Source organism: Geotrypetes seraphini, chromosome 10, assembly GCF_902459505.1.
Source record: "Geotrypetes seraphini chromosome 10, aGeoSer1.1, whole genome shotgun sequence".
NCBI classification, from domain to species: domain Eukaryota; kingdom Metazoa; phylum Chordata; class Amphibia; order Gymnophiona; family Dermophiidae; genus Geotrypetes; species Geotrypetes seraphini.
Window position 1 is genome coordinate 43,258,340 of NC_047093.1, and position 25,685 is coordinate 43,284,024.

At 43.6% G+C, this 25,685-nt stretch overlaps 1 protein-coding gene across 6 annotated transcripts in view; it reads left to right on the forward strand.

Annotated features, from left to right (window-relative positions):
- B3GNTL1 (UDP-GlcNAc:betaGal beta-1,3-N-acetylglucosaminyltransferase like 1) overlaps window positions 1-25,685 on the forward strand; it is a 315,188-nt gene that overhangs the window by 79,468 nt on the left and 210,035 nt on the right. The window contains exon 1 of one of the 6 annotated variants that reach the window (XM_033961217.1): window positions 11,492-11,597. The exons of the other annotated variants lie outside the window; for them this stretch is intronic. The gene's annotated coding sequence lies outside the window, so the exon portion shown is untranslated. Of the gene's footprint in view, window positions 1-11,491; window positions 11,598-25,685 lie in introns of those variants that run through there. 6 annotated transcript variants of the gene reach the window in all.

The following is a 25,685-nucleotide window of genomic DNA, read 5'->3' on the forward strand; positions in this document are numbered from 1 at the left end:
CCCCCTTCCCATGTCCTTAGTGTCCCTTCCCATGTCTTTAGTGCCCCCAGTGCCTCCTTCCCATGTTTTTAGTGCCCCCAGTGCCTCCTTCCTATGTCCCTCTCACTGCCTTCCATACTTTGTCCCACCCCCACCCCCCAAGCCAGCCTTCCTGCCTGTCTACCTCTCTCCCTCCCTCCCTGGCCAAAGCCAGCCTGCTTGCCTGCCTACTTATCTCCTTCCCTCCCTGCTGCAAAAAAAAAAAAAAAAAAGCTCCCCCATCTTTCCCCCTGTCTGCTGTTCTTACTGCCCTGCCGCTAAAGCTGCTAAACCCGACAGGAAGTCTTCTTTCCGACGTCAATTCTGACGTCGGAGAGGACGTTCTGGGCCAGCCAGGCAGCGATTGGCTGGCCCAGAACGTCCTCTCCGACGTCAGAATTGACGTCGGAAAGAAGACTTCCTGTTGGGTTTAGCAGCTGTAGCGGCAGGGCAGTAAGAGCAGCAGATGGGGGAAAAGATGGGGAGGCTTTTTTTTTTTGCGGCAGGGAGGGACAGGAAGTGATCGTCTGTCCCGTTGTCCCTGAGCAGAGCTTTGGGACGCTGTCCCTGAAAACGGGACATTTCAGCGTCCCAAAGCTGTCTGTGGGGACAACAGGACTGGAGGTCTGAAAACGAGACTGTCCCGTTCAAAACGGGACGTATGGTCACTTTAATCATTCTTGAATCTGCTACGGGAGAAGTGTAGCAGTCTATGTCACTGGAAATGCTGCCCAGTGAAATCAAATGAAGCCACGACCACATTCTTAAGTACGCATTGTACATAAGTCGGGTGTCTGTAATTCGGGGACCGCCTGTAGTCTAGGGGTGCTCAACGTCAAGCTCAGGACACACCAAGCCAAAGTGGTTTTCAGGATATCCACAATGAATATGCATGAGAGAAATCTGCATATACTGTCTCCACTGTGTGCAAGTCATTGTACACTATGTAAAAAGCTCCTGGGGTTGAGGATGTCCACTAACCATAGCATTTTTTTGAAAACCTTGAATTCTTAGCTAAGAGATGGAGAAAAAGTCTTTTCTGCTATGCATTTTAGTTATAGGGGAGATCTCACAATTTTTGATACTGAAGAGGTTACAATACTCAGAAGATTAGAGGTGATGCAGAGGTTTATGGCATACTAGTCTTTAAGCCCGTTACATTAACGGGTGCTAGAATAGATGTGTGTGTCTGTCTTTCTTTCTTTTTCTCTCTCTCTCTCCTTGGACGCTGTCTGTCTTTTTTTATTTATCTCTCTCTCTCCTTGGACACTATCTGTCTCTGTCTTTTTTTCTTTGTCTCTCTCTCCTTGGACGCTGGGTGTCTGCCTTCCTTTCTGTCTGTGTCTCTTCCTAGCCTCCTGTCTGTCTGTCATTCTCCTTTCCCTATCCCCCTGGCCCCCTGTTGTGCCATGCCTGCCTGCTCCATGGCCCCCATCTGTTCCCCCCCTCCCAGAGCAAAGCATGAATGCTGTCTTCCCCTCAGCACACCCCTCCCCCAAAGCAGCTCCCTTTCCCTGGCCCCCTGTTGTGCCATGCCTGCCTGCTCCGTGGCCCCTTTCTTCCCACCCCCAGAGCAAAGCATGATTTCTGTCTGCCCCCCCAGCACATCCCTCCCCCAAAGCAGCCCCCTTTCACTCTCGCCCTGGCCCCCTGCCTGCCTGTATTGCACCCATTCTTACCCTCCCTCCATCCCGGCTTCCTGGTGTCTTGTGGCTTCCTCCTCTTCAAAGCAGCCTGAGGACTGCGGCCGGCTGTAGCGAACCTCGCAGGCCGCTCTCCACCTCGGTAGCATGTTCCCTCTGATACTATCCCATGCGTCAGAGGCAACGTGTTGCTGAGGTGGAGAGTGGCCTCTGAGGTTCACTATAGCCGGCTGCTATTCCTCAGCAGGCTGCTTTGAAGAGGAGGAGCAGGGATGGCAGCGGTTGGTGAGGGAGGGGGGAGTCGCCGGCGTGTTCCCTGCCTCTGTGTTCGAAAATCGAATTCGGCACGGAAGCAGAGACCACGGTGGCAGGGAACATGAAATCCTAAGTGTACATGCGCGCTTTGGGTTTTATTATAGAGGAATATGCTCGGACTGCTATGATGCCTTTAAACAAAAGCCTCAAATAATAGTTGGGCTGAGTCACTTGAGACATAAGGTGAGAGATTTTTTTAAGAGCTTATATTTACTGTTAGTTTTAGGGTGTGTATATGTAATTATAGAAGGTTTGTTTTTGTAGGGTTAATTTTATAATTGCCCACATTGGTGAAAAAGCATGCTTATTGCTGGATTTTCAAAGTACAGTTGAAGTCATCTTGTTGACCTGGATGGGAGTGTCTTGATAAAAGAAAAGGACTCTTTGAGATGCATCGCAAAGACTGGGTTAAAATACAACACTGGTTCCAAGATTGAATGTGGAGGTTTTGGGGAAGGGTTGTTGGGGTTTTTGTTTTTTTTTTTACTATTTTTGGTTTGAGAGAGGGTACCTTAAAGGAAAAAATGAACGCTTTACATGGGTTATATTGTGGATGGTGGGGGTAGGAGATGGGGGAGAGGGAAGGGAGAGTTTAAGGAGGAATTACATTCTTTGCTGTACAGTGATAGTTGTTTGTGCTGTTCATTGATATTGTGCTCATCGTTTGGTTATTGAAGAATTTATTGTCCCAAAAATTGTTTAGCTGCCCATTACAAATAAAGGTGCTAAATCTATTAAAAAGTGGTGCCTGTTTTTGTATAATATCTACATCAGATTACTAGCTAGGCTAATTCAGTTGATGGATATTAATTTCTATATCTATGCAGATGATGTGCAGCTAATCAGACCCATTGAACCAGACTTAACCTCCAGCTCTGAACAAACTGAATGCTTGTCCAACGCCAATATAAGAATGGGCTAAAAACAACCCAGGCAGTATTCAGCCTATGGTAGTCAGTGGTTTGGCAGTTGTGAGCTGAATTAGACCTGGATATTCAAGGCTGGGCATTGGCATTGAATATCCAGATCATCAACACACCTGGAAGTTATGTGGGTGGCATCACATATTCAGTGCTGGTATCCACATACCCAGCTGGGGAATGATAGAGAACCATATTAAAAAAAAAATAAATCCCAAAACAACTGTCCAGTCTATCTGGTTAGGTATGTGGGCTTTGGCACTGAATAATGACAGAGACGGCATATCTTCCAGGTCCACTGTGGTACTGACTAGATTGTGCCGGGGTGATCAGAGCCAATATTCAGGATCTGTTCTAGGGTTATTTTAGACTCTGCTCTAACTATAGAGCCACAGATGAAAAGATTATTTGAGACTGGAACTTTCAAATTTCAGCTGTTAGATCTTATTTTTTGGAAGATCAGTTCAGATTGCTTGTCCAGTTGTTGATCCAACTTTGCATTGATTACTGTAAAGCTCTGTACCTTGGACTTTCTGCAAAGATGGTAAATTGACTCCAGCTTCTACGAAATACTGCTGCTAGAGCCAGGAAATGTGATGGAATTACTTCCCTGTTGATGAGGTTATGTTGCTTGGCAAACTGGGCCTGGATTTTCAGTATACTTTGAGATTTTAGTCCAGCGTATTTCTCACATGCCTTAGCAATTCATGCATCTAAACATTCATGAAGTTGGCATTGTTAGCTTTTACTAGAGCAGGGGTAGGCAATTCCAGTCCTCAAGAGCCACAGGCAGGCAGGTTAGGTTTTCAGGATATAAACAATGAATATGTATGAGGTGGATTTGCATGCACTGCCTCCTTGAGATGCAAATTTATCTCATGCATATTTATTGTGGATATCCTAAAAACCTGATCTGCCTTTGGCTCACGAGGACTGGAATTGCCTACCCCTGTTTTTTAATTTTATCTTTCTTATTCCATGCAGCTAACCTCTGGAGTGGGTTTCCCTTTACACTTTAATCAAATTTCTTCTTACTTGAGTTTTTGTTGTCTGAAAATTTTTTGTTTTGCAACGTATTATGCCAATAATAACTAACTTCCTCTTTTACGAAGGCGCGCTAGCCGATTTAGCATGCGCTAAATGCTAACGCATCCATAGAATATAATGGACGTGTTGGCATTTAACGCGTGCTAAATCAGTTAGCTCGTCTTAGTAAAAGGGCCTGTAAATATTATTTTTGTATTTGAATTTGGCTTATTTTGTAGCTCGTGGTCTCTGCACCACTCATAGGTTACTAATTATATGTTGCTTAGAACCTACAGTGGTGTGCAAAAGTCTGGAACCACTTGTGAATTTTGCATTCTTTCAACTTTCGAACCTTTTAATTTCTTTTTTGATCCAATAGATTTGTCTGTGTACCACATTATAAGGGATACATTTGACTATTAGAATCAGCTTTTTAAGATCACTTGTTTCTAATTTTACAATTTTGTTAATGCTGGAACATAGCTACTATAACTTTTACAGATCATGCTTCAAAACTGGATTGAGACTGTTCAATCAGCACGTGTTATTTCTGAGCAATCAGGAGGCTGCTTTCATCAGTCAAATCACAGGCCCGACATCTAGGTTACAGGGCAGCTATAAAAAGTGTAGATATTTTGAGTTTCATACACTTTCTGCATCAACCATGAACAAGACAGAATACCACAGCATGACTGATGAAATGCTGCAAATGACATGATTATATTACACCATTTCTGCAAAAATATCACTACTACTTTTACACTGCAAGGCTAAGTTTAAAACACTCTCTCTGATTTTCAAGTCACTTAAAAAAATGGATCAGAGTACTTTGCAGTACAGGATCTTCTTCTATGCACCTCCAGGGTTTCTAAGGGTGCTCCTGAGGAGTATTCCTAATGCCCTCTCCAAAGGAAATGTGATATTCATCAATGAGCCTTCTCAAGAGCAGCTCCTACATAAGATTACCTGTACACTTCCCCCTCCGAATCTGCGGATTCGGTTATTCGCGATTTTTAAACAACAACAACAAAAAACATTTTAATTTTTGGGGCTATTTTAAGCCCTGTAAGCCCCCCCTTAAGTCTTATCTGGTGGTCTAGTGGGTTTTCGGGGCAGGAGCAATCTTCCCATGCTCCTGCCCCGTGCAGATCGCTCATTGGAAATGGCTGCCTTGAGCTCCCTTGGTCTCTCGTGGATACGGAGGGAGAAGTGTACCCACTAGAGGTGACCAATTCCCGATTCAAACTGATTCACTTCGGGTGAACTCACCGTTTCATGAGCGGTATCACCAGCCCCCTTGCCACCAGTCTATTTTACAGAGGCCCATTCAGGGAGAGATGGACTTGGGGGAGGAGGGCAAAATGGGGAGAAGGAGAGATGAACAGCACAGAGATAGCAGAGGGGGGATAGCAGAGAGACCCAACAGCTGAAGACAGTCTGCTGACACCTGAATTCATATCAAGCCCAATTTAGCAATTCAAGGGATTAGAGCAGTGTATCGCAAACTCTGTGCCTCCTGAGATTTCAGGTGTACCGCAGCACACTGGGGAGGAGGAGAGGCACTGGCTGACTGCCTACAGGAAGTGCCTTTCACAATGAGAGGCATGTCCTGTAGGCAGTCAGCCAGCGCCAGTGCCTCTCCTTTTCTCTGCCCCTCTTTTCTGCTGGTACCACCCCATGTTTCTAACTAATTTTTAAGCTATGTTTTAGATTGGATGTTCCTATTGTTGACATGATATTGCCTTGGTTAAATAAAATGTTTAAACTTAAAAAGCTGTGTCATTGAAATTGAATCGAAAAATCAATTCAACAGATGAAATATTTTCCCTGAATCTGGCAGCACTAGTACCCACTACTTCAGGAAGCAGTGAAAGCCTGGCTCTTCTCAAAAGCCTTTAATGCAGAGGTTTTCAGCCCAATTCTTAGAATTCACCCAGCCAGTCAGGTTTTCAGGGTAGCACAATGAATATGCATACACTACCTCCATTGTAATCAAATTTAGCTCATGGATATTCATTGTGGGTAACCTGAAAATCTGACTGGCTAGGTATGTCCTGAGGACTGGGTTGAGAACCCTGCTATAATGGAAGAGACAAGTGATTAGCTAGTCTTACATACTGCAGCAAGACTTGCATAACACATATCCTTAAGCTGAGATTAACTGTGTGCATCTTTTCTGACTGCACATGCACATTTTTTCGTTAATTACCCTTTTCATTTTCTCTTACCCTATTTTATCTGACTATATGTTCCACCTCTGTTCCCTTTGCTATCTATTAGGATATTTCAGTGTGAATTGTGTTGGCATTGAATGTAACATGCATCTAATATATTAATGTTTTGTTATGCTGTAATGCACGGGTGGACAACCCATGGCCTGCCATTGAATTTTATGTGGCCTACGAGGCCATGGGAAGAATATACAGAAAATCTCATTAACCAGAGTTTTGGCAAATTTAAACACTGTAGTTCCAATTTTTTTTCCAGACTATCCTCTCTAGCAGTTTGTTCCCATCATTTTTAGATAAGTGTTTATTTATTCATCAGAGAAGGTGTGTGGAGCTTAATGCATTTTTTTTGTTTTGACATTTTATTATGTTGCGGCCCACCAGAAATAGTACTGACATTCATGCAGCCCTCTGTTTATAACAGTTGCCCTCTCCTGCTGCAATGTACACTGCTAAATGAATATGTTACTGTTGTAATTGTTTATTGCTATATCCAAGTTATAATTGTTGTATACTGCCTTGGATGAGTTTCTTCAAGAGGCAGTAAATAAATTCTAATAAACAGCTGCATGCTTAGCTGTGTTGGTGCCAGTCTTGATTCATAAAGGTCAAGTAGGGTTTATAAAAAGCTGAGAATCACTTGACATCGTGACAATTGTAGACTATGCCAGGAAAAAAAGAATCCCAATAATGTTACTGAATCTGAATGTAGAAAAATAATTCAGCTGGGTTATATGAGTATTCTTAATTCTTTTTCCCAGAATTACAAAGAGAGTGTTCATTGCAGTTTTTAAACTGGGTCGGTGTGATGTATAAGAATCTGGGCATTGACATAATAATAAGGGGGGACTTTTTGAATTTAGAAAATTGCCATTATAGCATATTAGTGTAAGTCAGCAATTATGCACATAACTTTTGGCTCAAACACTTCCACTACCTCTGTGGCAGTTATGTGCATAATAGACAGTACAGGCAGTCTCCGGGTTAAGAATGAGTTCCATTTTTCAAACCGTTCTTAAGTTGAATTTGTATGTAATTCAGATCCTGTACAGTACACAGTCTATAAAAATATTAAACAGTAAAGAAACAGTCCGCAAAACAAAGTACTGTAGTTTAAATAGAAAGAAAAGACAAGAGGCTCAGTCAAGCCAATCAGAGCCTTAGACTTCTCCCCCTTGTATCCCTGAATACAGAGGGAAGGGCCTAAGGCCTCGATTGGCTCTGACACTTAAGAGGAGGGACCTTAGGCATCTGAGCCAATCAGGGCCTTAGGCTCCTCCCATGTATCACATAATGCACCAGGGAGGGAAAGGCCTACCATTTTGAACTGGCGGGCCTACGAGCAAAACAGACTGAGCTTCCCTCCTGCTCCAACTTCTCTGAAAAGATACGAGGGGGTTTCAGAGGACCTCCGCTGGCAGGAGGGAGTGAGCATCTCTTGCCTTTTCTTTAGGGGGGAGAAGGAGAGGGTAGGGGATGTTTTTTTGGGGGGGTGCCTGGCATGGGAATGGGCCTTCGGTGGCAGGAGGGAGTGGGCATCCCTTCTGCCATTTTTTCTCACGCAGGGAAGGTGAGGTCAACATGGCAGTAGGAAGTGGCCATTTCTCCTGCCCTTTTTACTGGCATGGGGGGAGGGGGTTTGATTTCTGGTGCCGGTTCATCAGGGAGGGCCATCACCGGCGTGTGTGTGCTTTTTTTCTTTTTTCTAATGGAGCAGATATTGTGCGTGTGTACCCATTTTTAAAAAAAGGTTAGACAGGGGCCAGTTTTTTTGGATCGCTAAAAGCGATCAATTTTTTTAGTGCATCGGGAAATCATGTTAGAGCATCAATCGCTCTACTAGTTTACATGGCATTTTAATATTAATGAGCTTATTTGCGTAGTCAGATCGAGGAATGAGCAATTGTGCAGAAACCAGGCGGTGAGTCATTTTCTGCATTGGGTTGGCAAATGCGATCGTCACTAAAGCTGTTAAAAAACAGGTTTAGCGATGATTGCTGGGTTTAGTGCATTGGTATTTAGGCCAAGAAAATCCTGGCATAAATAGGGTGTGCCTAAGGTTCAAACACCTACTAGGTGCGATTCTGTAAATGGTGTTTAACTTAAGATTGTCATGTGCTATGCGCCCTGTTTCTAGGCAACATTTACATAATCGGGGCCTTACTGTCACCAATTTTGTAGGCAGTGAATGCCTGATTCTCTACAGGACACCGGTATCGGCAGCCATTTGCCCCGATCGTGTCGGGGAGTCGGGGGGGCAAGAGGGCTTGAGCTCCCTCTTGCCCCGATCGTGTCGGGGGGGCCGCGGTTGGCTGGGGCAAGAGGGCTTGAGCTCCCTCTTGCCCCGATCGTGTCGGGTGTGCCGCGGTTGGCTGGGGCAAGAGGGCTTGAGCTCCCTCTTGCCCCGATCGTGTCGGGTGTCGGGACCGCCAAGAGGAAGCAGCAGGACACCGGTAGGAGCTTCTACATGATGGGGGGGGGTCGGGAGGCTGTGGGGGTGCGGGTGGGAGTGCGTGCGAGTGGTCCTTCGGGGTGGGGGTGCGTGCGAGTGGTCCTTCGGGGTGGGGGTGCGAGCGGTCCTGTGGGGGGTGAATCGGACGTCGGGGGGGGGGGAACTATGTAAAAAAATTTTTGTACAACGCGCTCACGCGTATAACGTGCGAGGGTATGCGCGGTACGTAAAAACCACGTATAACGCGCGTGTTATATGCGAGAAAATACGGTAAATTAGCATGGCTTGCTGGAAATATACATCTGAAAGCTATTATATTCTGAAAGTCCAATTATCTAAAAAAAATCTTGGTATCCTATATAATAGAAGCCTACCTCGCGCATGCGCACTCCTATCTGCGTGCTTCCATGATCCGTAGGTCTGTGGCCGCAGGAGTGCGAATGCGCGAGTCCCCAGCCTTACTTCCCAGCACCTACCACTCGCCGGCAGGACTGGACACCAGAAGCTGGACTCCCTGTTCTCCGTGTCGGCTCCGCTCACCAGCGTCGGAGAAGGCTTCCGACACAGGCGGGATCGAGAGGAGCAGCGGCGACACTTCGTGAGGCGGGAAGGGAAGCCCAAAACACTGCAGCCGCAAAGGGAAGCCGCGGTCCCGACTCCAAACCAGCTGATTCCAGCATCGGTGGCGCGGTTGATGAAGCTACAGCCTCAGCACCCTTGCCACCCCCACCCTCCCCGTGGTCTGACAAACCTGCCGATTCCAGCAGCGTGTGCAGCACTCTACACATGCTGCTTCGGGGACTTTTACTGCCCTTTGCTCTGCCGCATCTCTGATGATGTCATCAGGGACGTGCCAGAGTAAATTAGGGCAGTAAAAGGCCCCAAAGCAGTGTGTGTAGAGTGCTGCACACGCTGCTGGAATTGGCAGGTTTGTCAGACCACGGGAAGGGAAGGGTGGGGGTGGCAAGGGACTAAGGGAGCAGGCAAGACCGAGGGAAGAGAAAGGGGGGGTAAGGGAAACACTGCTGCTGCACAGGGAAGTGGTGTGAATGCTGCTGCTGTGGCTGCTGCACAGGGAATGGGGGAATCTAAATGCTGCTGTACAGGGAAGTAGTGGAGAGGGAGGGAATGCTGCTGCACAGGGACATGGAGGGGGAGGGAATGCTGCGGTGGCTGCTGCATAGGGAAGTGGGGGGGGAGACAGATAGATATAAAGAAATCCAGACAGCGAGAGGAAGGGAGACAGAAAGAAAAGAAGAAAGGCACAGGGGCAGAGAGAGACACAGAAAGACAGACAGACAAAGGGGGCCAGGGAGAGAGACAGACAGAAAGAAAGTCAGCGGGAGGGAGAGAGACACAGAAAGAAAGACAGACAGACATATATTCTAGCAACCGTTAATGTAACGGGCTAAAAATACTAGTGTTAATATATATGGTGAGAGGGATATTTTGTGTATGTTCATGTTAATCCTCTCATGAGGATATTGAAAGTAGGATCAGCTATATATACTATTACATATACTATGTGTACATATTATATATACTATTACATGTGTTAATGTTGCCATTGGTACATGGCCATTAACAAAAATTAGTGTGTGAGACTGATACCTATTTGTAAGCAGTAAGGCCTGGATTCTTTAAACGGCGCCGTTGTTGGTGGTTGCCTTAAAAGTGGCCACCGATCCTGTGCCAATCATGCAATGGTGTCATTTAAAGAATCGCGCCTCCAGCAAAAGTAGGTGCTGGAAATGTAGGCTAAGGTTTCCAAGGCCTATACTTCCGGTGCTTACATTTGACGTAAATTGCACCTACTGGTGCCTGCGTTAGCCATGCCTACAGTGGTGTTAGGCACTGGTAGGCACCTCTGGCGGTGTGATTCCGGTACCATTTTTTTTAGGTGCCGTTTGGCGTCTTGAAATATTTTTTAAAAGAACTCTTAAACTGCATTTCCCTCTTAACTTAGGTGCCGTTGACAGAATATGAGCCTAAGGATTCACGTGCCAATTGACATGTGGTAATGCAAACACACTAACTGATTAGTGAAGAAATGTCCACTCTTCACCTTCAGACATGCCCCCTCTGTGAAAAAATAAAATTTATTTCTTATCATGTGGTTTGCCCTTCTGCATTGTAAAATTACTGCAGAATGTCTCGGTGTGTCCCACAGAAAGCCCTTTTAAAATGCAGTAAATAGGACTCCTAAGTGAGTTTGCTCAAAATATCAAAGAACGTCAGAAGGAAAAATGGGATTTGAACCCCGACTTCTTTGGTTTTTAGTCCACTGTTGTAACCATTAGCTCATACCTATATATTTTTTTAATTATTACTACTATTTATTATTTCTATAGTGCTGCCAGATGCATGCAGCGCTGTACATTAAACATGCAATAGATGGTCCCTGCTCAAAAGAGCTTACAGTGTAATTATGACAGGGGCACAAGACAAAGCGTGGAGAAATTGGCAACTGCGGAGTTAGAGAAGAGGACAAGGTCAGGGCAGTGGCCATTCTGGTGTGTAGGGGTAGTGGAGCACAACTGAAGACTGAGGATATCAGAGCAAGAAACTTTGAGGTATAAGTGTTCTGCCCCCTTGTTATGTGGGCATGTGCTCAGTTTCTTGTATAGGAACTAGTTAAGCGTTTGTAATAGATGTATAAGTAATGTGTGCTCTGTGGACTTAAATTCCCAGAGGGCTTTGCTTTCCCTGAGAGCTAGGCTGCTTCCACAGAGCATAAGCCCACCTCCTCCAGTCTGGGAGACAGCAGTGGCCATACCGCAGAGCACATGCCTAGATGAGAACCTGAGTGTAGCATTATTCACCCACCAGGTTTTTTTTTGCCTTTAATTCTAACAATCTAACACAGCTTAGATTTATTTCTAAGTCTGGAGAACGGTGTCATCTCCACAAGGTGGACACTCCCAGCGTAACTCTGGTATGCTGGTAGAGTAAGAAGATATGTAACAGGCTTGAACTGCATTGAATCCACCTGAATGTAAGTTTGTTTTGCTTCATTTATTAAAGAAACTGTTCAATCAATTCAGAGTCTGGCAAGATTACAGAATTAGAGGTTGGCTGAATAGGAACCTCTTACAGAGGTCAATGTAACTCAGAGGAGTCCTTGCTTTCAGCACAAAAACCTGAGATAATAATAATCAGTTTATATACCGCAAGGCTGTAAAGTTCTATGCGGTTTACAATAGTTAACCCCCCCCCAACAAAATAACAATAAAATAAATTGAATAGAACTAAAAAAGTTAAAAGCCAATAATTAGAAACAATAAAATGATCAAAATAGTTCATAATAAAATTTTTACGATAAAGACTATACAGTGAGCTATAGCTCTATAGCAGTGGTCTCAAACTCGCGGCCCGGGGGCCGCATGCGGCCCACCAGGTACTATTTTGAGGCCCTCGGTATGTTTATCATCACAAAAGTAAAATAAAACAGTTTCTTGATCATACGTCTCTTTAGCTATAAATGACAATATTAACATTAAGGGCTCCTTTTACTAAGCAGTGTTAGCGTTTTTAGCGCACGCAGCATTTTAGCGCGTGCTAAACCCGTGCTACATGGCTAGAACTAACGCCAGCTCAATGCTGGCGTTAGCATCTAGCGCGCACGGCAGTTTAGCGCGCTCTATTCCGCACGTTAATGCCCTAACACGGCTTAGTAAAAGGAGCCCTAAGACTTAGCCAAAAGGAAAGATTTATAAACTATAAAGAGTTCTACCTCAAGCAAAATTGTTATTTCTGTAATAAGTTTCAAGTTCAAGTTTATTAGGATTTTATATACTGCCTATCAAGGTTATCTAAGCGGTTTTACAATCAGGTACTCAAGCATTTTCCCTATCTGTCCCGGCGGGCTCACAATCTATCTAACGTACCTGGGGCTATGGAGGATTAAGTGACTTGCCCAGGGTCACAAGGAGCAGCGCGGGATTTGAACCCACAACCTCAGGGTGCTGAGGCTGTAGCTTCCTCCACCGCGCCACACACTAACTATTTTTTCTGAGGCCCTCCAAGTACCTACAAATGCAAAATGTGGCCCTGCAAAGGGTTTGAGTTTGAGACCACTGCTCTATAGTGTGATTTAGTCAGCACAGTGAAAAAACCTGATAGACTCTTGGCTTGAGTAGCCTGTTTTGTGTGTTCTAGAGGTTCTGCTGGTTCTTTAGCTCTTTGTGGAGTGTTTAGAACTGCCTGAGTATTGGGATTCAATGTCTTTATCTGGGGCCTCTGTAGGCTGCTCTGCCTTTTTAAGAGCATCCTTTGCTATGGCCTGCTGTACCAGGTCCGTGGCCCTTTGGCTGTCAGACTGGGCCATACTATCTTGAGGGTGCTTCCTATCCAGGTACGCATAAAACTCTGCTGCTGTGTTTTGAGAGTTATATGTATTATTACATTTACTGTATGTACATATTATATATACTATTACATGTGCTAATGTTGCCATTAGTACATGTGGGGAGAGTGGCGCAGTGGTCAAAGCTACAGCCTCAGCACCCTGAGATTGTGGGTTGAAACCCACGCTGCTCCTTGTGATCCTGGGCAAGTCACTTAAAGCCCCCATTGCCCCAGGTACATTAGATAGATTGTGAGCCAGCCAGGACAGACAGGGGAAAATGCTTGAGTACTTGAATAAATTCCTGTAAACTGTTCTGAGCTCCCCTGGGAGAACAGTATAGAAAATTGAATAAATAAATACATTGTCATTAACAAAAATTAGTGTGTAAGCACTTAACGATACCTATTTATAAGCAGTAAGGCTTGGATTCTCTAAACAGCGCCATTGATAGGCAGAAATGTCCTCAGCATGAATGTTGAAATCACCAAGGATAAGGGAATGAGATGATGGTTCGAGAAAGACAGCCAGCCAGGAGACAAGGCCAGTGAGAAAGGAAGATAGGGATTTGTCAGGAGGTCGATAATTAACCGCTATTCAGAAGGGTAGGGGAGTGAATACACTTCTCCCTCTGGATTCGCGGGGGGATAGGGGCAGAGCTGGACCGCGAATGGTGAAATACCGCGAATATCTTCTGGTCCAGCTCTAACCCACCCCCGCCTCCCACTTGCCTTCCCCCCGGCATCCCGGCTTTACCTGGTGGTCTAGCGGGCTTTCGGGGCAGGAGTGATCTTCCTACGCTCCTGCCCCGTGCAGATCGCCAATAGGAAATGGCTGCCATGAGTTCCCGTAGTCTCTCGAGACTATGACAGGAATTCCCCACAGCCATTTCCTATTGGCGATCTACACGGGGCAGGAGCGTAGGAAGATCGCTCCTGCCCCGAAAGCCCGCTAGACCATCAGGTAAGGCCGGGACGCCGGGGGGAAGGCTAAACTGTGTGTGTGTGTGTGGGGGGTGTTCTTTTTCCCCCTCCCAAAAAATCGCGAATATGTGAAATCGCAATTGCTGAAACCGCGAATGGGGAGGGGGAAGTGTAGATGGACGAGTGGACTTCGAAGGAGGAGAAACAGTGAGACTGAAGTTGGAGAAGAGGTTGAAATCTACAGGAGGGCAAGGTGATAGGAGAAGTGCTAACCTCTGTGACAGGGCAGCATCTGAGATAATGTGTCCAGGGCAGAGTCAGGTTTCAGTTAGTGGATGTAGTAGGCGAGAATGATAGATAAAGGGGTCATAAATGTAAGCTATCTTGTTGGCGATGGAGCGGGCATTCCACAGGGCACATGAGAAAAGTAGAGAAGAAGGGGAGAGGAGAGGAACAGAGATAAGGTTGGAGATGCTGTGGTGAAGTCTGCATGAGTAGGGTGATTAGGAGGACCAGGATTGGGGTTGATGTCCCCTGTAGTGAACAAAAGTAGGAGTAGGAGAGGTGTGATCATAGCGATGCCAGCGAGATGCGATCAGTCAGGATGTATTCAAAATGCTACTTGAAATATAAATGGTGACCTTGCTTCTTGACTTTCATTTTAACTGAACTTAAGAGCCTGTGATAAAGGCCAGCTTTCTCTTTTCTTTTGTTGAGGTTTATCTATAACCTTGAAATGAATTAATTAGACTTGCATGTAGGAATTTTCTTCAGCTGCTGTTTGGTTTTCTGTTCTGATAAAATATGGTGTCATGTTTACATATCAGGTTATTTGGCAATGTTGTTACCCCTACGTGTCACAGAGTATGTTATTTTTTTTGTACCTAAAAAAGGAAGCAGTGGGAGAGGAAATGCTATTGATTGGCAAATTCTTTTTCCCTGTGTCAGCAGTGTGATTTGTCACTGGGATGTTCTGCAAGTCTTAAAAGTCATAGAATGGCTGCTTTATGTATAAAAGCTGCCTTGTTTAAAACAAGCTGCCTTCTGTGTGTGCTGTGACTTTTCTTTTGAGTGAAAAAGTATATTGAGAGAATATTTTAAGCACAGTGAAAAGTTCCTCAAAGTGCAGTAAGTCCAGTTGCTTAATTTCAGATTTGAAAAGTTGAGCCAGGTTGCAGTGTGTTTGTCTAAAAGTAAACCAATTTTGTCAGGAATATATATATTTTTTGTTTCTTGTTTTCTGCATTTTGAATGCTTATATCCCTAGATTCTGTATAGGTTCTCCAAATTTGGACACGGATCTCAACTAATTAAGCACTAACAATCACTTAATGGCTCTTAAGCCCTATGCCCTATTCTACAGTGTACACCTAAATTGCATAGCACACAATTTAAAAGGGGGTGTGGCCATTGGAGGGGAATGGACAGGTCAAGGGTATTCCCAGAAATTAAGGGCCTCTTCTATCAAACTGCGCTAGCAGTTTTTAGCACAGAGAGCCGTGCTGAATTGCCCGCGCTGCTCCTGACGCTCATAGGAACTGTATGAGCGCCGGGAGCAGCGCGGCTCGCCGCGTTACAAACTACTAGCGTAGTTTGATAGAAGAGGCCCTCAGTATGATGTTAATACCTGCACTTGTGCACCTAATTGCTATGAAATTGGTGCCATCATTTACAGCAGCCTGTAAGAGCTCAGCTCAAAGTTAGACATGAATGCATGCTAAGCTATTAGTCTATAAAAGATGCTCCATGCAGAATACTCTCATAGCTTGGATCATAATGGGCATGATGCAGATCATTCAGTTCCTATCAGCTGCGTCACATTTACTGCACCAGTACTCGCTACTAGAGAATGACACGGGGGACAAATTTGTCCCTGTCCCCGCGGGAACTCATTTCCCTTTCCCCTCCCATTCTTTTCCTATCCCCGCCCCACCCCTGCAAACTCTGTCCTCATCTGCACAAGCCTCAAACACTTTAAAATCATAAGTAGCAACATTCTAGAGCTCAGATTGTGATGTCATAATGCCTCATTTCACCAACGCCTAAGCTCTGTCCTCATCTGCCCAAGCCTCAAACACTTTAAAATCATTAGTAGCAACATTCTAGAGCTCAGACTGTGATGTCATAATGCCTCATTCCACCAATGCCTAAGCTCTGTCCTCATCTGCCCAAGCCTCAAACACTTTAAAATCATTAGTAGCAACATTCTAGAGCTCAGACTGTGATGTCATAATGCCTCATTTCACCAATGCCTAAGCTCTGTCCTCATCTGCGCAAGCCTCAAACACTTTAAAATCATTAGTAGCAACATTCTAGAGCTCAGACTGTGATGTCATAATGCCTCATTCCACCAATGCCTAAGCTCAGTCCTCATCTGCGCAAGCCTCAAACACTTTAAAATCATAAGTAGCAACATTCTAGAGCTCAGATTGTGATGTCATAATGCCTCATTCTACCAATGCCTAAGCTCCGTCCTCATCTGCACAAAGCCTCAAACACTTTAAAATCATAAATGTTCGAGGCTTGTGTGGTTAAGGCAGAGCTTACAGGAATGGGACAGCGACAAAACTCATGGGGGACAGGACAGGAAAATCGAGTTTCTGCGGGGATGGGAAAATATTTTCCCCCATGTCATTATCTACTCGCTACCTCAACTTTGTTAAAGGGGTCCTTAATTTTTATACTCATGTTCTGTTTCACACTTTAAACCATTATGGATGAGATTCAGTAAATGGTGCCCATTATGATCCAAACTATGAGAGTATTCTGCATGGAGCATCTTTTATAGACTAATAGGTTAACATGCATTCATGTCTAACTTTGAGCTTGAGCTCTTACAGGCTGCTGTAAATGATGGCACCAATTTCATAGCAGTTAGGTGCAACCCTTTAACGTGCTTGCTAAACCGGTTCCAGCTGGTTTAGCATACATGTATTTTAGCGGCTGATTATTAAAACAGCTTACCGTGGTCTCTGATACTGCTATGCAAATGTAGTACAATGAGGTCATTACTATTAAAATGAGCACTTTAAGCAATTCTCTATAATTGCCATAGGAGGGGCCTTAAAGAACCTGGACCATTCAGAACCTTAGGCCCCTCCCCAGCGCATCCCAGGATATGCCGAGGAGGAAAAGTCCCACTACTGTATTTTGAAGAGATGGGCCTGCTGGCTGGAGGGATTAGGTATCCCTCCAGCCAGCCATTGTAAATAAGGTAAGGGGGAGGAGGCAGGGTTTTGTCGGGGGCATGGGGGTATTGGGGGGGCATTGCTTAACGGCAGGTGCAAGTGGCATCTCTCCTGCTGCTGGGGGAGGAGTGGCAGAAAGTGTTGATAGGTGGCAGGAGGGAGTGGGCATATCTCCCGCTGCTCTGTGTGTGTGTGCTTGACTTCGACTTCGGCAGTAGGAGGGATACCGTGGAGGGATTGCTTGACTGGCCGCGGGAGTGGATAGCTCTCCCGCTGCCGGGGGGATTTCTTTACCAGTGGTGGGAGGGCGTGAGCATCCCTCCTGCTGATCTTCGATTTGTTTGTTTGGTTTTTATTCTGCGCATGTGCTCATTGCTATCACCAGCGATGGGCACATGCAAATTTAGTGAATCTTCGCTATTCTCTGCCAACCTCATTTTTGGAGAACGACTCGCCTTTTTGAAATCGCTACAATAATAGCTGCGACAGAGGCCCATCAGATTTTACCGCGAAGCTTTAAGAATCGAGCCCTCAGTTATCTTTCCAACAGCATGTTGTTAGGAAGATATATTTTAAATTACGAATGTTGGTTAAACTTGAATTGTATTTGTCTAGATGTTAAACAAATTGTCCAGTCTGTTGTACTAGGAGGTTTGGATTATTGTAATATTGTGTTTTGGGGATTGTCGTCATTGCTTTACAAGTAGCACAAAATTCAGTAATACATGTCTTATGTGAGATCGGTAAATTTTCGCATTCACATTTTGTTTTCCCTTTATTGGTTGACTACGGAATATCGGTTGAAGTGTAAACTGTTACTGATGGTCTACTTGAGCTTGCATAAACAATGACTACAATATTTACAGGATTGGTTGAAACTCTATATACCATTGAGATCTTTACATTCAGCAGCGCAATCAGGATTGGTTGTACCAACACAAAAACAACTTCATTTGGACAGTATAAAAGAAAAGCACATTTTCCTGTGCAGGACCAACAGAACTGAACAAGCTTCCAGTGTATCTCTAACAATCAAATGATTTATGCCAATTAAAGAAACATTTAAAACATCATCTATTTTGCCAGATGAAATACAGTCAAACCTCGGTTTGCGAGTGTTTTGCAAGACGAGCAAAACATTCTCGCAACATTTGTCTCGCAAACCGAGTGTTGACTCAATTTGCGAGCAACCCCCCCCCCCCGAGAAACGGCATCGCTCCCCCCCCGCGCGAACTGGCACCCCCCGCCAAAACAACTTGAAACTTACCACCCCCCCAGGTCTGGCACCGGCACGCAGCCCACAGGACATGTCGGTGCCGCTTGAAGAACTTCCTGCCTCTGCCGGCCCTTGAGCATGCATCTGCGCATGCTAAAGGCCTTCTAATTCTCCCTCTCGCCGAGAATCTCGGTGAGAGGGAGAATTAGATGGCCTTGAGCATGCGCAGATGCATGCTCAAGGCCCGGCAAAGGCAGGAAGTTCTTCAAGTGGCACCGGCACGTCCTGTGGGCTACATGCCAGTGCCAGATGGGGGAGGGTGCCGGTTCGCATGGGGGGGGCCTTTGCGAGCGGGGGTGGGGGTGGGGAGCAGCACCGCTGGCCTCGGGGGGGGGGGGGTTGAGGGGTGGGAACGTATCAAGCAAGTTTCCATTATTTCCTATTGGGAAACTCGCTTTGATATATGAGTATTTTGGTTAACGAGCATGCTTCTGGAACGAATTATGCTCGTAAACCAAGGTTCCACTGTATGCGCATTGAGGTACTTGTTAGAAAGACTGTATTTCATGATCCTCTCAGGAAATTATAAAGAAAACTTTTGTTATGTTATGTAATGTAATGATGATGTTTTATTGTGATGTATGTGACATTATGTATGTTATTGTTTTAATTATGGATGTACTGTTGTAATCCGCTTTGTATAAAGGCGGAATATAAGTAATTAGCTATAAGCTATTAACAATATCAAATTTATACCTTTATTTTCTTAAAATTGTTATTCCTTCAAAGACAGGATCAAGTTGAGCTTCTTAGCAAATGGATTAGAAAGAAAACATATTAAAATGTTAATTTTGTTCTTGTTTGGACTGCTTGGGAGTACAGGGTGTTTGGTTTTGGTTAAACATTTGCAGAAGAAATCCATTATCAGGTTATATATTAAAATATTATTTAAATTCTTATCGTTTTATGTTCACACATGATTGTGAAAGGCCTGTAACGTAACTATCCATTTTGTGGCATTATGTACTTCAGGACTGAGCTAGAAGCCTTGCACTTCAGATTTCTAATGCCCTTACTTATTTGTGTATTTTAAAAATTTCTATACCGTCTAATTCCAAGGCAGTTTACAAATGTGCACATACATTAGCTAAAACAGCACAAGAAAGGAACAAACATGTACAATTTAAATGAACAGTAATTCTTTAAACAGGACAAATCAGACCCTATAAAAAAGCATTGAGCTACCTAAAAGTTCCTCTAGCAGCGCATTTTCTCAACTGCCCTACCAGCGAATTCCATAATGTCACTCCTGCACAACAGAAGGTCACTGCACAAGTTTCAACGTATTTTGAATTAGCATTGCCTTTTAACAAAGCAGAAGTTTCAGAACGTAGCAATCTTTTGTATATAAATTCAGTATATTATTTAGCCCATTGCCATAGATTCAAGGAGTACAGATTGCAGTGAGTAAGGTATAGTGCAGGGGTCTCAAAGTCCCTCCTTGAGGGCCGCAATCCAGTCGGGTTTTCAGGATTTCCCCAGTGAATATGCCTGAGTTCTGTGTGTATGCACTGCTTTCAACGCATATTCATTGGGGAAATCCTGAAAACCCGACTGGATTGCGGCCCTCATGGAGAGACTTTGAGATCCCTGGTATAGTGCATCAATTTGCTTACCTTTGAGTGAACGTGTGAGGACATAGGCTGGACAACCACAACTACAGTAGTCTACATCTTTTGTGTAGAGAATGTTCTCTCTGTATTAAAGGTTATTATGGGCTCCTTTCATTAAGCCATGCTAGCGGGGATAACGCGCGTGACTTTTCATCATGCGCTAACCCCCGCGCTGGCCTAAAAACTACCGCCTGCTCAAGAGGAGGTGGTAGTGGCTAGCACGGCTGGCGGTTTAGCGTGCCTTTGTAAAAGGAGCCCTATATGTTTGATTCACCATCTTTATAATTTAGAAAAAATACGGGGTCCATTATATTCTCTGGACGTGTTAGCATTTAGCTAGCGCTATATCAGCTAGTGCGCCTTAATAAAAGGTGCGGTAACTTCAAAATACAAGAGGCTTCACCTTTTGTTTTGCAACACTGGGTAAGATTGCATTCCTGTAGGCATCTAAACCAAATGGATTTAAACCTTGTTTAATTTACAAGCCTTTGACAGTGTGACTTATTGGCCAGAAATTAATTTTTCTCGGGAATGGATTCTAAACATAGGGCTTACTAAATTTATTTATTTTAAAATTTTACAGCCTGCTACATCCATAGTTCTGAGCAGATTACATAATAACATTCATAATAACTAACATCAAATAAATATTCAACATACAATTAAAACATACTAAAATGTACACTTTTTCTTGTTTTTATTATATATACAGAAACTTATTAAAAAAAAAAAAAAAAGTGCCTGCTGAAAAGTCAAGAAAAATCAATTTGAATTAGGTCTTATATAATTATATGCCCATTCTGAGAACAGTTTTAAATGTAGAATAAGTTTGAAATGTCAATAAAGATTAAAAAAAAAAAAAAAAAGAATAAGGGTAGATGTGGTGGTTTACTAGCAGGATAGGTTCATCTGTGAAACTGCTGTATTGAGAGGTGCAGTTAATTTTCATCCCTTCCGCTGCTGCTGTTTTCATTGTTTTGTGATCTGTGGAGTGTTTGGGGCTAAATTCACTAAGTCCACCGATCAAGTTCCGACCCCTTTGTGACCCGATTTCCCTCTGTCCCGATTCACTAACCTCTGTCCCGATCATCCTCCGATCCGCGCATGCAAATGAGGGGGAACGGCATTCAAATGTAGGCAGGCAGCGATTCACTAAAAAAAAAAAAAAAATGCAACACCAACTGGGCTAGCCGATCAGCAAACAAGCGACTGCTGGGGACCAGTCGTTCACGTTGTTTCTGACTGCTCTGTCTCAAAGCCTCAATTCTCCTGCCGCCATGCTCTGCCCCGAATCTCCGGCTCTCTGCCCCAATTCAAGCCGCGATTCTCCTGCGCCCTGCACTGTCCTGAATCTCCTGCTCTCTGCCCCAACCCAAGCCGCGATTCTCCTGTGCCCTGCTCTGTCCCGAATCTCCTGCTCTCTGCCCCAACTCAAGCTGCGATTCTCCTGCCGCCCTGCTCTGCCCCGAATCTTCTGCCCCAATTTTCCCTGACTCTCCTGCCCTTCCCCGCTGTGCAAGCCTGTGGTTTTAACCCACGGGTTTAAAGTAGATTAAAACCACGGGCAGGCGGTTGGGGGTGTGATTCCGATCGCCCTCGTTTGCATGAGGGCGATTCGTGAATCAGCCCCCCGGACATGGATCGGATCGGATCCCATCCGCGACCTTAGTGAATCTAGGCCTATGTTCTATTGCTGCCATGCTATATTCATGGTAAAACATCCTATACCCTCGCATCACCACAGGCTCACCTTTTACATGTTAAAGTATGTCTGAAGTCTCATTCATCAGCCAACATACATAGCTAGCCTACATCTTTATTTTCAGGCTTTCAGTGATTCCTTTTGTTTTGGTTTGACCTCATGCAGTCCAGTATCTGACACTGTTGACTGAAGCTGTGTCTGCTTATTATATTTTCCTGCATGAACTGTAGCTGCTGTTTGGAATTCATCCTCCAAAGGCAGTTTTGTTTGTTTTGATGGAGAACTTATGTTTTGGAAAATGGTAGGAATGTACTTCTGCTTGTATTCATTTTTTTTTTAAAGTTTTGTATATCATGTTAATATAAAGAATATCTTTCCAACATGGAGGCAGACATTTTGTTTCTAGCAACATGATTTATGACACGCTCTCTCACTGCAGAATAACCTCTGTAGTGTTAGTGTTTTACTTAGTATATTTTTTTCTGTCCCAATGCACGTTAGTAACATTCTTGGATTCAAGATGAGCAAGATTGAAAAGTCAGTCTGCCATTATCAAAAGGATTTAAAGTTGGGCATAAAGAAGGCCCTCGGTGGCTTTGCTACTCAACAAAATACATCTCCTGAGACTAGCATGTTAATTGAGTGGTCTTAATCTCTCAGTCTTATATCACACAATTTGCCTTGTTTTCAACATATCCACAATGAAATATGTGTGTGGTCTGTTGTTTGCATATTTTAGTTATCTAGAAATCCAGACCTCCCCAGGAGCAATAAAGACTGGATTTCTAACCATGAAGTACTACAAAATAACCTTGAAAATGTTGAATATTTTTAGTTTTATAGTACAGTTGATATTTCTTTGCAAAACTAACATGGTTACGATAGGAGTTAATGTGGGTTCCCTGCTCAAATCCACTGACTCCCAGCCTTCTGCATAACAGCCAAATAACAGAGTAAAATAATGACAAATGGTAAAGACCCATATGGTCCATCTAGTCCACCAAGTAAGGTGGCTAGAGTCAAACCTGCTGCTTTGTACGGATCATTCAGGCTACCTTCTCTGCCTTTGTTTAGGATTGTATCTACCACTCCATGTACCCCTCTATGTCATTTATTTTAATTTCGGCCAGTCATAGAAACATGATGGCAGATAAAGGCAAAATGGCCCATCTAATCTGCCCATCCACAGTAACCATTATCTCTTCCTCTCTCTAAGAAATTCCACGTGACTATCCCACACCTTCTTGAATTTAGACACAGTCTCTGTCTCCACCACTTCCACTGGGAGACTGTTTCACACATCTACCAACCTTTCTGAAAAAAAAGTATTTCCTTAGATTACTCCTGAGCCTATCACCTTTTAACTTCATCCTAGGCCCTCTCATTCAAGAGCTTCCTTTGAAATGAGACACGAATCATGTGCATTTACACCACATAGGTATTTAAAGGTCTCTTTCATATCTCCCCTCTCCTGCCTTTCCTCTAAAGCAGGGATCTCAAAATCCCTCCTTGAGGGCGCAATCTAGTCGAGTTTTCAAGATTTCCCCAATGAATATGCATTAAAAGCAGTGCATGCACATAGATCTCATGCATATTCATTGGGAAAGCCTGAAAACCCGACTGGATTGCGACCCTCAAGGAGGGACTTTGAGATCCCTGCTCTAAAGTATATATATTGAGATCTTTAAGTTTGTCCCCATACGCCTTATGATGAAGACCATGCACCATTTTAGTAGCCTTTCTCCTGACCGACTCCATCCTTTTTATATCTTTTTGAAGGTGCGGCCTCCAGAATTGTACACAATATTTTAAATGAGGTCTCACTAGAGTTTTATACAGGGGCATGAATACATCATCTATCCTATTGACTATATCTCTTCCTATGCACCCTAGCATCCTAGCTTTCACCGTCACCTTTTCAACCTGTTTGGCCACCTTAAGAACATCACATACAACCACACTTCTGTTGTGCACATAAGTTCTTTACCCCCTAAACTGTACCATTCCTTCGGGTTTTTGCAGCCCAAATTCATGACTTGCATTTCTTAGCATTTAATTTTAGCTCTGTTCTAGCTCTTGCTATATAAAGGTCCTGTATGTTTATCCCATGTTTTACTGTTTTTGTCTGCACCATCTCCACCAAGAGGATGTTCTAGGCATCTACCACTGTCTCCATGAAAAAGTCTTTCCTAATGTTGCTTTTAAGCTTACCTCCTTGGAGCTTCATTTCATGTCCTCTACTTCTGCATCTTCTCTGAGAATGATTTATTTACTCATTAATACCTTTTAAGTGACTAAACGTCTGTATCATATCACCCTTGTCTCCTCTCCTTTAGGCTATATATATTCAGGTCTTCAAGTTGCATTTACATTTTCTGGCACAAACTTTGTAGCATTTTAGTTGCCTTCCTCTGAATGGTTTCAAGTCTTTTTTTATCCTTAGCAAAATATGGCTTCTCTCATCCTTTCATCTCTACTACACCTAAAATGAATCACTCTGCATTTCTTTACATTAAAGGTTAACTGCAAAGCTTTAGCCTGTGCTTTTAATTTTTGTAGTTTTTTGACTATTCGCTCTAAGGTGTCAACTCTGGTAAAATTGTTGAGTTATCGGCAAAAGGCAGACTTTTCCTCCTAACTTTTCAGCAATATCACTTACGAAGGTGTTGGATAGAATCAGGTCCAGGACTGATCCCTGAAGCATACTTCTTACCTTCTTTCTTCCGAGTGAATTCCATTTACCGCCAAACTCTGTTGTCTGTCTGTCATTCAGCCAATTTCTGATACAGTTCACAACCTTTGGGGCCCACCCTATTCAGTTTACTGTAAGGCTCCTATGAGGAACAGTATCAAAGGCTGAAATCTAAGCACTACGTCAGCGCACACCTTTGATCAAGTTATCAGGTCACCCAGTCAAGAAAATCAATCCCATTTGTTTGGCATAATATTCCTTTGGTAAAATTATTTTTCCATAGATCAGTGGTTTCAAACTCGCGGCCTGGGCATGCGGCCCGCCAGGTACTATTTTGAGGCCCTCGGTATGTTTATCATAATCACAAAAGTAAAATAAAACAGTTTCTTGATCTTATGTCTCTTTAGCTAGAAATTACAATATTATTATTAAGACTTGGCCAAAAGGAAAGATTTATAAACTATAAAGAGTTTTATTGCATGCAAAATTGTTAATTCTTTAATAAGACATTAACTATTTTTTTCTGAAGCCCTCCAAGTACCTACAAATCTAAAATGGGATCCTGCAAAGGGTTTGAGTTTAGACCACTGCCTTAGATCTTGCAACCCATTTGAATCAAGAAATTTCCCTATCTTTTCCTTCAGCATCATCTCCATGACTTTTTCCACTGATGAGATAAGGCTTGCTGGCCATTAGTTTCTCATCTCTTCTCATTTACCACTTTTATGAAGAGGGACTACATCGGTTCCTCTCCAGTCCTATAGAACCTTTCTCATTTCCAAGGTTCTGTTAAAATATATCCTTTAGAGGATCCATCAGAACCTCTTGGAGATCTCTCAGTATCCTGGGATGTATCTTATCTGGCCTCATGGCTTTGTCCACTTTTAGTTTTGCAAGTTGTTTTCATTCACACATGTGACTTTGTCAAATTTTTGCGATCCCTCTCTAGGATTTTCTTCCATGAGCCACAGAATTTACTGTTTCCTTTTGCTTATAAGAGCCTGCGCTAAAACTCAAGTTAATCTTCATATGTACATTATTTATAGTTTTTTCATTTTTTTTCCTTGACAAGATTCAAAGTTTACTTTTACAGTTCAAGTTCAATAATGTCTCCATGCTATGGTAAATTTGAGTCCTAATCTTTAACTTAGCGAGTCTGACCTCTTCCAGACCTTTTGCAGCTCTCTGAGCTTTAATACCAGAACCCCTTCCTTTCCATCTTATCTTGTACTTGGTCTTCTCAGAGCTGTTCCAAGTTTATTAAAATTTTGATAAAACGTAAATCGGGATTTCTAAGCGTTTTACAAATTGTATTAAAATAAGGGGAAAACACTGAACAAATAA